The sequence below is a fragment of the Staurois parvus genome, unplaced genomic scaffold (assembly GCF_062004578.1).
Source record: "Staurois parvus isolate SC_StPar_1 unplaced genomic scaffold, SC_StPar_1.0 ptg002113l, whole genome shotgun sequence".
Classification (NCBI taxonomy): domain Eukaryota; kingdom Metazoa; phylum Chordata; class Amphibia; order Anura; family Ranidae; genus Staurois; species Staurois parvus.
In genome coordinates this window covers 285215-303031 of record NW_028319909.1, presented here as the reverse complement: position 1 = coordinate 303031, position 17817 = coordinate 285215, and the positions used below count along the sequence as shown (strand labels likewise).

Sequence of the window (17817 nt, the reverse complement as noted above, 5' to 3'; positions counted from 1 at the left end):
CAGCCATAGTCAACCAAGGATCCATACAACCGTTGGGATCCTCTGGATGTTGCTAGTGGTTCCTTGAGCTATGGTTGAATCACCATCCAACTGATGGCTCTGTGACCAACACCACTTGGCAAAGTCAGTAGCATGACACCGATTATCTTCATAACGGTCTGTAAGGGTGGCAATCTGACCACTACTGTAAAGCCTAGTACACACGATGAGAAAATTAGATGAAAAATACTGCTTTTTCAGTGATCGCCCGATAATATGATCATTAGTACACAGCTTTCGAGAGCCGATCATGACAGTTCGTGCGAAATTATCCACAAGGAGAAGCACAAAAAAAATTTTCTCGTACGATACCAGAACAAACGACTGTTGCTTAATTAGTACAGTATTCGTCCACAAATAAAATCGAGTGACCAAGACCACGTACGCTTAGAAACAAAAGAATACATTCGTCCGGTCATTCGTCCAATATTCTCATCATGTGTATGAGGCTTAAGGGTTGCAATATTCCTTCTGTCCAGGGGCGGACTGACCATTCGAGCACTCGGGCACTGCCCGAGGGCCTGGGGTCAGTAGGGGGCCCCATGAAATACCACTGGTACCTTTTTATAGGCTTTTTTGGGTGTGCTTTGAGTTTGGGCAAGGACACAGGGGTACCACGATCCCCTATTGCCTGGGGGCCCCATGATTTTTCAGTCTGCCCCTGCTTCTGACCATCAATGTAGGGGGATCTTTTCTATTGACACCCAATTAACTGGTTTTGGAAAGACTTCTGTGACCTAAAAAAATTTCAGAGGTTCTTCTGGGGTAAAAAGGTTGAGAGAAGGTGGCCTAGATGCAGAGCATCACCAAAGATGTTCTATTGTCCATGACTCCAAGGACCACCAGCCTCTACAACTCTGTACCATCTAAATTCCCATTGAGTACAACCCAAATTCTGGTGTTAATTATAGGACTTTCCACAGGAAGTACAAGACGATAGGAAATATTTACACATTTTTAAAAATTAAATGAAAATAGTGATCCATACCTTAGCAAACATTCTAGATGTCCACTATACGTGGTAAACCTGATCACTAAAATCTCATAGAACCTTTATCGGGGTAATGTTATTCTAACAGTCATTTGATAAAATAATCCCTAGTGATCCTGCCATAGAGATCCTTGTTCAGGCACCTCCTGCTATGAGGTGACAACGCTCTGTCCCTGTCTCCCAGCTGTGCTCCTGCCTTGTCACCCTGTCATTGGGCTTCAGATGAAAACTACAAGTGGCAGTTTCAACACAATTTACAAGGGAATGGTTCACTGTTGTCACCACTGGAAAACCCGCCCTGAGAAATGCAATGGAGCCATCATGGAGTGCATGTAGACAGTGGTGCACTTAGGTTTTGTGATGCCGTAGGCAACACAAAAATCGTCTGCCCCCACGGACACTGACCAACACTCCTGTCCCCCATGGAGAGAGCCTGACATTGACCAACAACACCCCTGCCCCCCACCCGGTAGAGCCTTCCACTACCCCTCCCTCCCACCAAAAGAGAGACACTCACCTTCACAGCTCCGGACATCTCCGGGAACGAGAGCCAGGCTCTACATATACCATCAAGCAGCCCTCAGCCTCTCTCAGATCCCATCTGGTTCCCATGGTGCGTGTGTCCCTTCTTTCATCCTTTCTTCTGGGGGGAGGTTCTGCCCCCCCCCCTGAAAGATGCCGCCCTAGGCAAGTGCCTTGTTTGCCTTGTGGTAAATACAAAATGGTTGCCCATAGCAAGAAAAACCTGTTGCTGCTGTTACTTTTTTATTCTGACGGTTAGAATATTAAAGTATTTGTAAGCCCTGAGCTTCTTGAGTCATAAACAACTGCCATTTTTAAAAAAAAATACAATATTTATTGTAAATACGAAACGGTTGCCCATAGCAAGAAAGACCTGTTGCTGCTGTTACTTTTTTATTCTGAGGGTTAGAATATTAAAGTATTGTAGATAGGAAATGGCTTCAAAGAGATAAAATGAAGGATAAAAAGGTGACAATAAATATTGTATTTTTTTTAAAAATGGCAGTTGCTTATGGCTCAAGAAGCTCAGGGCTTACAAATACTTAAATATTCTAAACCTCATAATACAAAAGTAGCAGCAGCAACAGGTTTTTCTTGCTACGGGCAATCATTTTGGTAAGGTCCTATTGCAATCACATGCATTAATGCTGGGTTGGGGAGCCATTTATTATGAACTGCCCCCCCCATCCCCAACGTATCCATGTATTGAGACAACGTGGGCATTTTATATACACAAATGTGAATAGGGCCTAGATTTTTTTGTTTCTTAGAGCCCTATGATATATGGTATCAGTTTATAAAAAAAAAATTGTTTTTTTTGTGTCTTTAGGCACCAGAAAATGAAAATGCATTGATGATTCGCTTGGGCAGCAGAAAACAAAGCCCTCAGAGAACCTTTCTTCATAACCAGGTAAGGTATATTGTACTTATATAATGTCCCTCATGTAATAAATGACATATATAGGTCTTCAATGATTGCATACATTACCAGCTTCCTGTTAACTCCTATATGATTGACATTTATCAGTAGGTATGAGCAAAATGAAAAGTTTTATCTTTTGCAAAAAATTTGGCAAAATTGATTGATGTCAGTGGTGATGGTGAAGGCAACCCCTTGATGACGGTGAGAGCAGGCCCTTTAAGTGGGCTGTTACACAGCGGTAGGGGAGGGGCTCCTAGACCTTTGTTCACTGTGATTGGCTGCACACTGATGATGCAATTGGAAGCCCGTCTTACCAGCTCTTAGTTGTTGGCAGTTGGCCATGAGCTGTTGTTGAAAATTCTTTCACAGATCTGGGGGCGCCCATTGAGCCCACCCCAGGACAACACAGCAACACTATAAGCTGCAGCTGGGCGCTAAAGCATCATCTATGGAAAATTTAGGGCACCAAAGGTTGTCACCATTTCAGGGATGTATACAGTCTTAACCACTTCCTGTCCAGACATTTTCACCCCCTTCCTGCCCAGGCCAATTTTCAGCTTTCAGCGCTGTCGCACTTTGAATGACAATTGCGCGGTCATGCAACACTGTACCCATATGAATTTTTTTAGCATTTTTTTGAGACAGATACAATTAGGTCCTGTCCGTGATACTTTTTTTATTTGCACTAACATACAATTTTGAGGACCAGCTTTCGGGGTATGTCCCCTTCTTCAAAGTCCAAACAGTACTATTACAAATTATTATTTTTTTGAGACCGATAAAACTTGATTTTGGTGGTATTTATTCACCACTGGGATTTTTTTGTTTTTGCAACATAAATGAAAAAGTCCAAAAATTTAGAAAAAAAAGTGTTTTTCTTATAAAATTTTGCAAATAAATAATCTTTCTTCATAAATCTTGGCCAACATTTATTCAGTTATCTTTTTAGTAAAAAAAAAAAAACAAATTAGTTTATAACCAAAAATTATCATTTTTTAAACATTTTTTTTTACATTTTTTTTTTTATATTATTTAGTTATTCATTTACATACTGTCACCCTAGCAGTACAGTGTCACCATAGTGACACTGTATTACTTGTGGGGGGTGATGAAGATTTTTTTTTTTTTACACAGATTGCTTTTACACCCATAAAGGCTGTAAAAGCAATAATTTCTCCTTCTCTCTGGCTGCATTCTTGCAGCCATTGAGAAATACTGTGTGAGCTGTGATTGGTCACAGCTTGTCACATGGTACAAGGCTGTTGTGAATAGCTCTGTACCATGTGACCTCTGTGATCATTTACAGATTTCAGACGTAGTAAGCAATGATGTCAGAAGTGACATCTTGCTTACACCTATTCATGTGATCACTGATTGGCCAATCAGTGATCACATGATCGGGATCTCACACAGAGGTCCCGTACAGCGATCGGTGTTCTGGAGGATACAGCAGGCACCAGATCGTGGTGCCGCGCGCTCCCAGGGAGCACGCACAATCCAAAATGGCGGGCACCATTTATGAACGGCAACCCGCCCCTGGACTGCCACCGCCCGGCCGTTTATATACAGTGGCCAGACGAGAAGTGGTTAAGGATTGACATGTTGGGTATCTATTTGTGAGCAGGGCTTATGGCACCCAAGTGGGGAACTGAAATAGTGTCTCCAAAAGCAGGTTGGGGCTGCCATTTAATGCAAAATTGGCATCAAGGCAGCATTCCAATCCAGAACAGAGGCTTCTCCAAAAGAACACAGTGAACTCCGTGTAATCTGTGGCACAATTTTTTTATATATATATTTTTTACGTTCTTTATTTATTTCTTTAACATCTTTTACAACAAAGCAAAACTTCGAGGTTGGACACAACAGCAGGCTTCAAACAATGGGCAACGAAGGTGAATGCTAAAGGCAAAAAACGGGGCCATGAACTAGCATGTAGAGTCGGTTATAGAAGCAATGAATCACTCAGGGATATGAAATCTTCTACCTGTAGGAACCTGCTGTGGGTTCGACCCCAGCCAACTACAACCTATGTGGCACAGTTCTTTAACTCATTGCACTCTATACACAAAGGATTATGGTTTCTCATTATGTTTCATCGATCTTCTCTCTTTGGTTTTTGCCCCATTTCTGAGCTGGTAGCACTGAGCTTGTATTGGACTCCACCAGCCCAGTAACCCATCACTTCACTCCCAGTGGCATATATTCGTATATTACACTTGAATATTAGGAAGCTGAATTTGTACATAGCCTGTGCTTTTTCTTCTCCCAAGGCCTTCCAGGCTGGCTACCTAGGATACCCTGTGCCATGATATCTGACCCATTATTGGGGTTCCGGATACAAGAGAAGGAGCCTAAATACACAAGCTCCTTCACTATCAGGGCCTTCCATCACCTAAGCCAAGTCACCCCCGCTTCCCGACTGGCTGGCTGCTCATGCACTCAACACTAGCACTATAGTCATTGGCATGGGCAATATAACCTCCTCCGAATAGCTTCACTGCGTATTAGACATACTGTATGTACTGCATCTTCTCTGACTTGCCTTGTCCCAGCAAAAACGGCTCTAGCAGTGAAAGAGTTAAATGACTCCCGATGGTTACAGAAGTCACCAAAAATGGGTCAAAAATGGTCCTCTTTAGCCCCATTATTTTACATTTCTTTATTCACAGGAACAAAAATTGTGAAAAAAAATGTAAAATATAAAATGTACAAACAACAAGCAAATAGAAAAAATACAAATACAATAAAAGAACATTAAATTTAAAAAAAAAAAGCTAAACTACCCTAAGTACCCTGAATTCTTAAACAGTGGTGTCTTGTGAGCTACTATGGTGTGAAAATAATTCTCTTAATGTGTTAAGCCAATCTTGTGGTGCAGGGGCGGACTGAAAACTCATGGGGCCCCCGGGCAATAGGGGATCATGGGGCCCCTGTGTCCTTGCCCAAACTCAAAAAAGCCTGTGAAAAAGGTACCAGGGGCATCTCATGGGGCCCCCTACTGACCCCGGGCCCTCGGGCAGCGCCCGAGTTTCCAAATGGTCAGTCCACCCCTGTTGTGGTGTGAATATTAACAAATAAAATAAAATAAATGAAAATAGTGGGTCCTCTACACATACTCATACCAATGTGTCATAGCAAATCCAAAATTATATCTAACAGTGTCACGCTCCACTGACCATCGAAATATGTGATATCAAAATAAAGTACAATCCAAAACAAATTCTATGTGAAATTACAATCGTACTATTGCAAAAAAAAATTGTCCTCATTCTATCCGTGACTTCACACTCCTTATGGTGACATAGAGAGAAAACAGGTGGCGCACACACCTAGTGCATTATCCAAGGTTTATTGTAGGAGTGAAATAATAAAAACATACTCACAGACGAAGCATGTATCTAAAAAGCATAGAAAAATGACAATGGCCACAACGGCAGGCAAGGTGTTCTCACTGTCAGTGCGGTCAAATGGCTGACGTGTTTCGGGGACAAATCCCTTTCCTCAGAGCTGATGACAAACCTCTGATGCTGATGTATGATGAATGGAAAGTAAGAGCCTTGCTGTTGATGCCTGAGTGGGCTTTGGTTGTCGCTGTCCTGGTACCCTTGGCTTCCCTTTTGGCTGTGCATATCTGTTATGATCCGCCAGGTGGTGCCTCTGGCTGCCCACTTGACAGACCTACACAAAGCGTGGAGTCTAAGTCCCGGTCTGTGCTTTCACCAGGGCCCCTGATGGTGGGGATGGACTTGTAACAGACCAGGACCAGGTCACGACCTCTGAGCAGGCCCACCAGTGGCAGAGGGAACCTCCGGGGATGTATAGGTACCGGGAGAGGCAGATGTGAGGAGGCCGGCAGGACCTAGCAGGATGGATCACAAGCAGTGGTCCCGTGGGGGAAGCGAGGTACAGAATTGGCAGGCGGAGAGTAGTCAGGTCACACGCAGGGTCAGCAGGATAAGTCAGTCCGCAGATAGGTCAAACAAGCCGGGAGTCAGGAGAGGAGAAGGCAGAGTAGTCAGGGCAATCCGGGTCAAACACAGGAGAAGGCAGTGTAGTCAGGACAATCCGGGTCAAACACAGGAGAAGGCAGTGTAGTCGGGGCAATCAGGGTCGATATCACAGGTTCAGGAACTCAGGATCACAGATAGACCTTGCGGCAATCTGTGACAGTGCAGGGCATCTTTAAATATCGTGCCCTGCATTGTCATTGGTCGCCCAGGACGCGCCCCCGGGCTGTCATTGGCCGCCCGCGGCTCGCCCGCGGCTCCTACTGCGCATGCGCGGCGTCCTGTCAGCCGCGGCCCACCGGGACCTGGTGCCTGTGCGTGAGCCGCCGCTAGTGCGCGTGCGCCGGGGGAGGCGCCGCGACGGTCCCTGACAATATCCTGAGGCGCTGGAGAGTACATACGATATCCTTCTGGTGACATGACTGAAATGATTTGTGTGCAATCCACCAATAGTAAAATGTGCACCTTTTTATACCTGGTATATATGACCAAACCGTGACGTGAGGTCATGTAAGGCTTGTGTCCCTTTAATTGGACTTAGAGCTGAATAGGAATGTCACTCTTCAAAGTTAGGGGTCCCCTCACTTCCTTAGGACTCTTCCTCCATAAGTATATGTACCATAAAGGGTAATAAAAACATAGTGCCTTATCTTCTTTTTAAAACATTTATTAAACAAAGTATTGTACTCACATGTAATTAGAGTTAAAATTGCATTAAATCATTGTATAATCAATCCACAGTGTGCATTTGTAATCTGTAGTATACTTGCTGTGTGTTGCCTTTAAGCGTCGTGACGTCAGAGCCCCTCCCCTATGCGTTACACCACCGGGTCATGTGGCTTCATCAGGGGAGAGCCACATGACCCGGTGGCGTAACGCGTAGGGGAGGGGCTGTGACGTCACACCGCTTAAAGGCAACACACAGCAAGTATACTACAGATTACAAATGCACACTGTGGATTGATTTTACAGGCATCTCCCTCCTTTTTTCTCTCCACCAGGGGCGGACTGACCATTTGGAAACTCGGGCACTGCCCGAGGGCCCGGGGTCAGTAGGGGGCCCCATGAGATGCCCCTGGTACCTTTTTCATTGGCTTTTTTGAGTTTGGGCAAGGACACAGGGGCCCCATGATCCCCTATTGCCCAGGGGCCCCATGAGTTGTCAGTCCGCCCCTGCTCTCCACATATTATTATTCTTCACATCAGAGGTCCCCCCATCACATTAGAGCCCCCCATTACATCAGTTCCTTTCTTCACATCAGAGCCGCCTCTTCACATCAGTGATTCCCATTACATCAGAGGTCCCCCCATCAAATCAGAGGTCCCCCTTCACATCAGAGTCCCCTTCCATATCAAAGGTCCCCTAAGACATCAGAGCCCCCCATCACATCAGATGTCCCCTCTTCACATCAGAGGTCCCTCCATCACAGAGTCTCCATTCATACTAGAGGTCCGCTATCACATTAGAAGCCCCTTTTCACATCAGGACTCCTCCCCCCCAAAACACATGGTCTGGTGACAACTATCTAAAAAGGGGATTTGCCCTCACATGACATCTACTCCCTGTTTTGTCTCCAGGACAGGAAGTAAAGGGAAGTCTCCCCAAAGTGGCACAGGTAGAAAGCCATTATCTACTCTATCCAAAACTAAAAAAGGTTTTGACTGGAGATACATTTTAAACCCTGTACATTATCTACGTTCCACCAGTGTTTGGTCTCCAGGACAGGAAGTGAAGGAAAGTCTCCCCAAAGTGACACAGGTAGAAAGCCATTCCCTACTCTATCCAAAACTAAAAAAGGTTTTGACTGGAGATACATTTTAAACCCTGTACATGATCTACGTTCCACCAGTGATGCAACAACCTAGCCTCTGACCAACATCCATGTCATGTGAGGATAGATTCCAGGGAAACTGTGCAATAATGCCTTACATACACAACCATATATTACATAAGGGCTCTATTTCTACCACTTTGAAATTTACATTTTTGCACATTTTCTATCATCCTTCAAAAATCAAGGCAAAAACTCACTGACCTAATTTAGTTCAATTTAGTCCATCCAGTTCCACGATTTACACAGCTCTGCCACACAGCAAGTTCCACCCTGATGACCTGACTATCTTTTCTCTTGCAGCTATGCAACATAATCCTGTCACCTCCCTGCCCGTAGCTTGTGACTGAACAATGAGAGAGCAGCAACAGACTGATGATGTCATCTCTCTGCTCTCTCCCCCTATCAGTATGTTCTAGCATATGTGAATACAGGGCACCTGATTAGCGTTACATGTAGATCCCCTTCCTCTCCTAGTCTGAGTGGTGTTGTAGGCTGCCAAGTCAGGGGACACAGAGATGAAACAAATCCCCCTACACAGGGGCGGACTGACCATTTGGAAACTCGCACTGCCCGAGTGCCCGGGGTCAGTAGAGGGCCCCATGAGATGCCCCTGGTACCTTTTTCATAGGCTTTTTTTGAGTTTTGGCAAGGACACAGGGGCCCCATGATCCCCTATTGCCCGGGGGCCCCATGAGTTGTCAGTCCGCCCCTGCTCCTACATAAGTTGTACCAGTTTATCTACAACAGTATGTCCTATTTATCCAAAGTGCAGAATTTACACAGGATCTCTCAGCTCTGAAAAGCAGGGGGCGGGAGCTGAAGGTACATCAGTGAGGAGAGCTCTGAGAGTTGATTGGAGGGAACGGAAATTCCCCCCCTTTACACAGGACACACTGTGAAAAATCTGTGAAATCTGTGAATGATCACAGAGATCACATGCTACAAGGATATTCACAACAGCCTTGTACCATGTGACAAACTGCGACCAATCACAGCTCTCACAGTATTTCTCAATGGCTGCAAGAATGCAGCCCAAGAGGAGAAATGATTGCTTTTAAAAGCAATCAGTGTAAAAAAAAGAAAAAAAACATTTTCATCACCCCCCACAAGTAGTACAGTGTCACTTTACTGCTAGGGTGATGGTATATTTTAAAAAAAAAAAAAAAACATAAATAATAATATAAAAAAATTAAATAAAAATGTAAAAAAAAAAAAATTAGAAAAATTATCATTTTTGGTTATAAACTAATTTGGGTTATTTTTCTTTTTTTTTTTCACTAAAAAGATAGATGAATACATTTTGGCCAACATTTATGAAGAAAAATTATTTATTTTCAAAGTTTTATAAGAAAACCCCTTTTTTTTCAAAATGTTTGGACTTTTTCATTTATATAGCAAAAAAATAAAAATCCCAGCGGTGAATAAATACCACCAAAATCAAATTTTATCTGTATCAAAAAAATGCTAAAAGAATTCATTTGGGTACAGTGTTGCATGACCGCGCAATTGTCATTCAAAGTGTGATAGCGCTGAAAGCTGAACATTGGCCTGGACAGGAAGGGGGTGAAAGTGTCCGGACTGGAAGGGGGTGAAAGTGTCCGGACTGGAAGGGGGTGAAAGTGTCCGGACTGGAAGTGGTTAAGAATACATACTTGACTAGAATTTTTACTTTTTAAATCAGAGTTTAGTGTCCCTTTGTGTTAATCAGCCCCCCGAAATACAGCTGTAGGGTTTTTATGATGATTATTATTATTATACAGGATTTATATATTATTATTATTATACAGGATTTATATATTATTATTATTATTATACAGGATTTATATATTATTATTATTATTATTATTATACAGGATTTATATATTATTATACAGGATTTATATAGCGCCAACAGTTTGCTCAGCACTTTACAATATAACGGGAGACAATACAGCAACAATACGGTTCAATACAAGAGGGTTAGGAGGGCCCTGATCCTGGGAGCTTACAATCTAAGAGGGAGGGGCTGGAGGGACAAAAGGTAACTATGGGGGATGGACTTACTATTATTATACAGGATTTATATATTATTATTATTATACAGGATTTATATATTATTATTATTATACAGGATTTATATATTAATATTATTATTATTATACAGGATTTATATATTATTATTATTATTATACAGGATTTATATATTATTATTATTCAGGATTTATATATTATTATTATTATTATACAGGATTTATATATTACTATTATTATACGGGATTTATATATTATTATTATACAGGATTTATATATTATTATTATTATTATACAGGATTTATATATTATTATTATTCTTCAGGATTTATATATTATTATTATTATACAGGATTTATATATTATTATTATTATACAGATTTATATATTATTATTATTATTATTATACAGGATTTATATAGCACCAACAGTTTGCTCAGCGCTTTACAATATAACGGGAGACAATACAGCAACAATACAGTTCAATACAAGAGGGTTAGGAGCAGGGGTGGACTGACAACTCATGGGGCCCCTGGGCAATAGGGGATCATGGGGCCCCTGTGTCCTTGCCCAAACTCAAAAAAGCCTATGAAAAAGGTACCAGGGGCATCTCATGGGGCCCCCTACTGACCCTGGGCCCTTGGGCAGTGCCCGAGTTTCCAAATGGTCAGTCCACCTCTGGTTAGGAGGGCCCAGCTCCTTGGAGCTTACAATCTAAGAGTTTGGCTTTAAAACTAAAAATCTAAATTTTTTGGTTTTGAACCACCGAGGGCTCCAAAGTATGAAATAAAGAGGGGTTTGTAGGTTCTTCCAGGTCTTCTTCTAGTATATGGCTTGCTGCTGTCCTAGGTGGCCACCATATCTTGTTCTAGGATGACTCCGATCATTGTCACCCGAGCTGCCGCTGATTGTCATGGTGTCACCAGGGCAGGGAAAGTTGTGTTGTGAGGTTGGGCTGTTTTTGTTGGACGCATTGTGTCACACTAAGCCGGATAGGCTGCAAAGTCCCCGGAGAGTCTGGATCACTCCGTCACCCTGCAAACAGATAGGAGAGGCTCAGTAGGCCAAAGGTCATTTCCTATCTGATGTGGCATGCCAGTGTCTCAGCTGCCGTCTGGTACAGCCTGTGTAACCTCTGCTTGGCTTTTAACCTTGTCTGCTGTCCCAGACTGTCTGCAGCTGGGATGCTGTCACCTCTGACCCCGGTTGTCTTAGTTAGTCTGTCTCCGGTAACAACCACCCCCAGCTTGTCACCCTTCCCCCATAAGCTAAAATTGTGCTGTGGTTCCAAATAGATATTCTTGGCATGTCACTTCCACCCTATTCATGTCTAAGCGGCCTACAAAATTGTTTTTCTACAGCAGCCAATCAAACGCCAGCTGTCATTGTATAAGATCGGTTACATAAGTAAAGATATCTATAGACTAAAGTTGGCTGTAGATGAATCGAAGATCGGCCAGGTCAACAAAAACCAGTCAAATTTCGATCCGTCTATTGCCATTCCAGCTTGAGAGAAGTCAATATAATGATCAGCTGCAGAACAGGAATGTTGGAAAATTTGAATTCGATCAGCTCTGTGGCTAATACAATAGCACAGCAGGGAGGATTCCTCCATCTACCTTGCTTGTGTGGATGGGGGGATCCATTTGTTTTTTTTATCAGCTTGCTGACTGGTCAAAAAAAAAAAAAAAATTAATCCATGTATGGGAAGCCTAAGACCTCTTTCCCACAGGTGGCAAAAACAGGCAGTTGAACGCCCAACTACTCATCTAAAACATAGCATACAGTCAGACACATGCCTTGGCAAATTTAAGTCAGAATTTGGACAACCAGAGCATTTGAAGGTAACCTGCAAAGACAGGGCAAGAACCTACCAAGGACCTAAAATATGATATACAACTGGACAGGATTGTACACATGCAATGGCAAACTGAACAGGTCAAGTTGAGTTGTCAGGTGGCACTGCCCCTAGGCCAGTTGGCATCTGATGGAATGGATCATACCAATGGTAATTAGGCAGGTTCTCTGTGCCTATTGTAATCATTATCAATGTCAATCAAGGGGATTAGGGGTTAAACCGTGCCTAGGGCCCCATTCTGCCTATCAACATCAATCGAAAAGATGGGAGGGGTCAGACCGTTTACCATGCCTAGGGCTCCATTCTGCCTAAATTTATCTTTGTATTAACCTAGCACTAGGTTTATGTGTTGTGGATGGAATTTGGACAACCAGTGCATCTGGAGGTGACCAACAAAGACAGGACAAGAACCTACTAAGAACCTAAAACATAGCATACAACCGGACAGGATTGTACACATGCCATGGCAAACTGAACAGGTCAAGTTGAGTTGTCAGGTGGCACTCCCGCTAGGCCAGTTGGCATCTGATGGAATGGATCATACCAATGGTAATTAGGCAGGTTTTCTGTGCCTATTGTAATCCTCATCAATGTCAATCAAGGGGATTAGGGGTCAAATCGTGCCTAGGGCCCCGTTCTGCCTATCAACATCAATCGAAAAGATGGGAGGGGTCAGACCGTTTACCATGCCTAGGGCTCCATTCTGCCTAAATTTATCTTTGTATTAACCTAGCACTAGGTTTATGTGTTGTGGATGGAATTTGGACAACCAGTGCATCTGGAGGTGACCAACAAAGACAGGACAAGAACCTACTAAGAACCTAAAACATAGCATACAACCGGACAGGATTGTACACATGCCATGGCAAACTGAACAGGTCAAGTTGAGTTGTCAGGTGGCACTCCCGCTAGGCCAGTTGGCATCTGATGGAATGGATCATACCAATGGTAATTAGGCAGGTTTTCTGTGCCTATTGTAATCCTCATCAATGTCAATCAAGGGGATTAGGGGTCAAATCGTGCCTAGGGCCCCGTTCTGCCTATCAACATCAATCGAAAAGATGGGAGGGGTCAGACCTTTTACCATGCCTAGGGCTCCATTCTGCCTAAATTTATCTTTGTATTAACCTAGCACTAGGTTTATGTGTTGTGGATGGAATTTGGACAACCAGTGCATCTGGAGGTGACCTACATAGACAGGACAAGAACCTACTAAGAACCTAAAACATAGCATACAACCGGACAGACTTGTACACATGCCATGGCAAACTGAACAGGTCAAGTCGAGTTGTCAGGTGGCACTCCCGCTAGGCCAGTTGGCATCTGATGGAATGGATCATACCAATGGTAATTAGGCAGGTTTTCTGTGCCTATTGTAATCCTCATCAATGTCAATCAAGGGGATTAGGGGTCAAATCGTGCCTAGGGCCCCATTCTGCCTATCAACATCAATCGAAGAGATGGGAGGGGTCAGACCTTTTACCATGCCTAGGGCTCCATTCTGCCTAAATTTATCTTTGTATTAACCTAGCACTAGCTTTGTGTTGTGGATGGAATTTGGAAAACCAGTGCATCTGGAGGTGACCTACATAGACAGGACAAGAACCTACTAAGAACCTAAAGCAAAACATACAACCGGACAGGATTGTACACTTGCCATGGCAAACTGAACAGGTCAAGTCGAGTTGTCAGGTGGCACTCCCGCTAGGCCAGTTGGCATCTGATGGAATGGATCATACCAATGGTAATTAGGCAGGTTCTCTGTGTCTATTGTAATCATCATCAATGTCAATCAAGGGGATTAGGGGTCAAACCGTGCCTAGGGCCCCATTCTGCCTATCAACATCAATCGAAAAGATGGGAGGGGTCAGACCTTTTACCATGCCTAGGGCTCCATTCTGCCTAAATTTATCTTTGTATTAACCTAGCACTAGCTTTGTGTTGTGGATGGAATTTGGAAAACCAGTGCATCTGGAGGTGACCAACAAAGACAGGACAAGAACCTACTAAGAACCTAAAACATAGCATACAACCAGACAGGATTGTACACATGCCATGGCAAACTGAACAGGTCAAGTCGAGTTGTCAGGTGGCACTGCCCCTAGGCCAGTTGGCATCTGATGGAATGGATCATACCAATGGTAATTAGGCAGGTTCTCTGTGCCTATTGTAATCATTATCAATGTCATAAAAGGGGTTCAGGGGTCAAATCGTGCCTAGGGCCCCGTTCTGCCTATCAGCATCAATCGAAAAGATGGGAGGGGTCAGACCGTTTACCATGCCTAGGGCTCCATTCTGCCTAAATCTATCTTTGGATTAACCTAGCACTAGGTTTATGTGTTGTGGATGGAATTTGGAAAACCAGTGCATCTGGAGGTGACCAACAAAGACAGGACAAGAACCTACTAGGAACCTAAAACATAGCATACAAATGGACAGTATTGTACACATGCCATGGCAAATTGAACACAGCAAGTCTAGTTGACAGGTGGCATTCCCAGTTGTCCAGTTGCAATAGATATAAATGGCACTGGAGAAGATGTGTACTACCCCAATACAAAAAGTTAAAAAGTCCATATGCATTAAAGTCCATAATAGTCCATGACTTTCGTATCCGAAAATGGCAGTAGCCCCACAAAGTGAAGCTGGAAAAGGAACACAATGGGGTGCTACCGAAGTGTAGTATTAAAACACACGTTTATTAACAAGACAATGGGCAACTCACATGTAAAAGGTGAAAGGCAGCCATGTCTGATTTATCTGCAGCCTGATGGTGGGCACAAGTCAGGTTCAAAGAGGTGTGATAAAGAAGCGGAAGCTTTGGAACATCTAACCATGCCCCTTCCTACGGCTCGTTGGTGATAACACTTCCGGTTGCATTACACGCTGGCCCTGCTACTTCGAGTCGCGATCCCCCCCAAGGTCTTTGAGGAGCAGAAACATCAGTCCAGTCGGAGAACCTGACTTGTACCCACCTGTAGACCACAGACAAATCAGACATGCCTGCCTTTCTCTTTTTACATGTGAGTTGCCCATTATCGTTTTAATAAACATACGTTTTAATAATGCACTTAGTTAGCGCCCCATTGTGTTCCTTTTCCAGATTGACAGAGTTTGATTCACTCTATGGGGCTACTGCCACTTACTGATATGAAAGACATGTACTATTATGGACTTTATTGCATATGAACTTTTTAAACTTTGTGTATGGGGGTAGTACACATCTTCTCCAGTGCCATTTATATCTGTTGCAACTGGTCAGCTGGGAGTGTCACCTGTCAACTCGACTTGCCATGTTCAGTTTGCCATGGGATGTGTACAATCCTGTCCGGTTGTTTGCTATGTTTTATGTTCTTGGCAGGTTCTTCTTTTGTATGTGAGTTGCCCATTGGCTTTTTAATAAACTTGTGTTTTAATACTGCACTTAGTTGGCGCCCTCTTGTGTTCCATTTGCAGTTGGCTAGTTGGCATCTGATGGAATGGACCATACCAGTACAAATAATGTTCACTGGGCAGGTTCTTTGTGCTTATTGCAAACATTATCAATGTCAATCGAAGAGATTAGTAGGTTGCTATTACCATGCATAGGGCCCCATTCTGCTTAAATCCATCTTTGGATATAACCAGCAGTATGTTAATGTGTTTTTTGGAGGAATTTAGAGAATCAGAGCATCTGGAGGTAACCTACAAAAACAGGACAAGAACCTACCGACCTGAAACATAGCATACAACCTGATGGGACTGTACACATCCTGCAGTAAATTTATTATGGCAAGTCAAGATGAGTGGTGGCACTGCCAGTTGGCACCCAATAGGATGGGCCATACCATACAGATCATTTAAATTGGGCATATTCTCTGTGCCTATTTCAACATTATCAATGTAAGTCAAAGAGATTGGTTGGGGGGGGGGGGGTCAAACCTTTTACCATGCCTAGGACCCCGTTGGATTAACCCAGCAGTAGGTTCATATGTTGTGGGTAGAATTTGGAGAATCAGAACATTCAGAGGTAACCTTCAAAGTCAGGACAAGAACATACCAAGAACATAGAACATAGTATACAGCCAGATGGGACTGTGCACATGCTACAGAAAATTTAACATGGCAAGGCGAGTTGACAGGCAGCACCACCAGTTGGTCAGTTTCATGGAATGGGCCATATTAATACAGATTATGGTAATTAGGCATGTTCTCTGTGCCTACTGCAATCATTAACAATATCAATCAAGGGGATCAGGGGGTCAAAACATATCCAGTACCCCGTTTTGCCTAAATCCATCTCTGGATTAATCCAGCAGTATGTTTATGTGTTGTGGGAAGAATTTGGGGAATCAGAGCACCTGGAGGTAACCTACAAAACATAGCATACAGCTGAAAGCACATGCCACGACAAATTTCAAATGACTAGTCGAGTTGACAGGTGGCACCATCTGTCAAACTTGCCCATTCAAGTCAACTGGACTGTGTCTCAACTACGTACAAAATACTCAACAAAAAAAGTTGTCTTTTCAAGTAGGGTGGGGATAGGTTAAGCTGGCCTTACACAGATTTATTCCATTCAATCCACACTAAAGAGATTCTTCCATTCTTGCTAACACTGTGGCTATTGTATTCGGACCACCAGCCCCACCATCTTTCAGAGTACCCGAACAGTGACTGCATCTGAATGGATCAGGCACTGTTCAGATGCCAATTTTCCTCCCAGCTCCTTAGATTTTTCAAAAGATGTGAGGAGGGAGGGTGGCGACAAGGTCTTCTGCAGAGCAAATTTAAGTTAGTTCGTCAGGAATCCAGTGCGCAGGAGACTAGGGCCTGGTGGCTTTCCAAGGGCTCAGCTACAATCTGTATGCTCCTGCAGTAAACCATAGGGGTAGTGCAACTGGTCTAAAACTGTGTCTATGTGTGTCATATCACAAGGAAGGATGAACTTGGGGACAGTTGACATCTGATGGAATGGGCCATACCAGTACAGATAATGTTATCTGGGCAGGTTCTATGTGCCAAATGCAATCTCTGTCAATGCCAATTAAAGATTGGTGGGTGTAACCTTTTACCATGCTCCATAAATTTGTCCTTGGATTACCCAGCAGTAAGTTTTTGTGTGGTGGCAAGAATTTGGAGAATTGAAGCACCTGAAGGTAACCTACACAGACAGGGCAAGAACATACAGACTCCATGTAGACAGTGGAGAATGAACCCATAGATAATGGTGCCTATAGACCATTTCTAAAGCACACATAAATCAGGTTTTCCCCTTGATTTTCCCAGCACAACATTGGAGAAAGCAAGAGAGAATTTCAATGTCATTGCTGACCAGGCTGACACTGTTTTTCTTGATAATTTTTTGACAGTGTCATATAGAGAACATTGAACTAATCACATCAGCCTCTGCACACAGCTGGAGCTGTCACTTTAATGTCCCAACCACAGTCAAAGAGTCACAAACACCAATTTGGGTGAAACTGCATGACCGAGCGAAATCACTGACAAGGCAAGGAGCCTAAAACCTGGTGGATGTCCAAGGAGGCCCAGCTACAACCTTTTATGCTCCTGCAGTAAACCATATCGAGATAGTGCAACTGGTCAAAACTGTCCATCACTTTTCATGGGAGGATGGACTTGGTCACTTGGGG

The 17817-nt window shown here is 43.4% G+C and overlaps 1 long non-coding RNA gene across 1 annotated transcript in view; it reads left to right on the top strand.

Moving 5' to 3' along the window:
• LOC149432672 (uncharacterized) overlaps positions 1-17817 on the top strand; it is a 91657-nt gene that overhangs the window by 71075 nt on the left and 2765 nt on the right. Inside the window, exon 2 of the long non-coding RNA XR_016308973.1 lies at positions 2382-2462. This is a non-coding gene — a long non-coding RNA (uncharacterized LOC149432672). The remainder of the gene's footprint in view (positions 1-2381; positions 2463-17817) is intronic.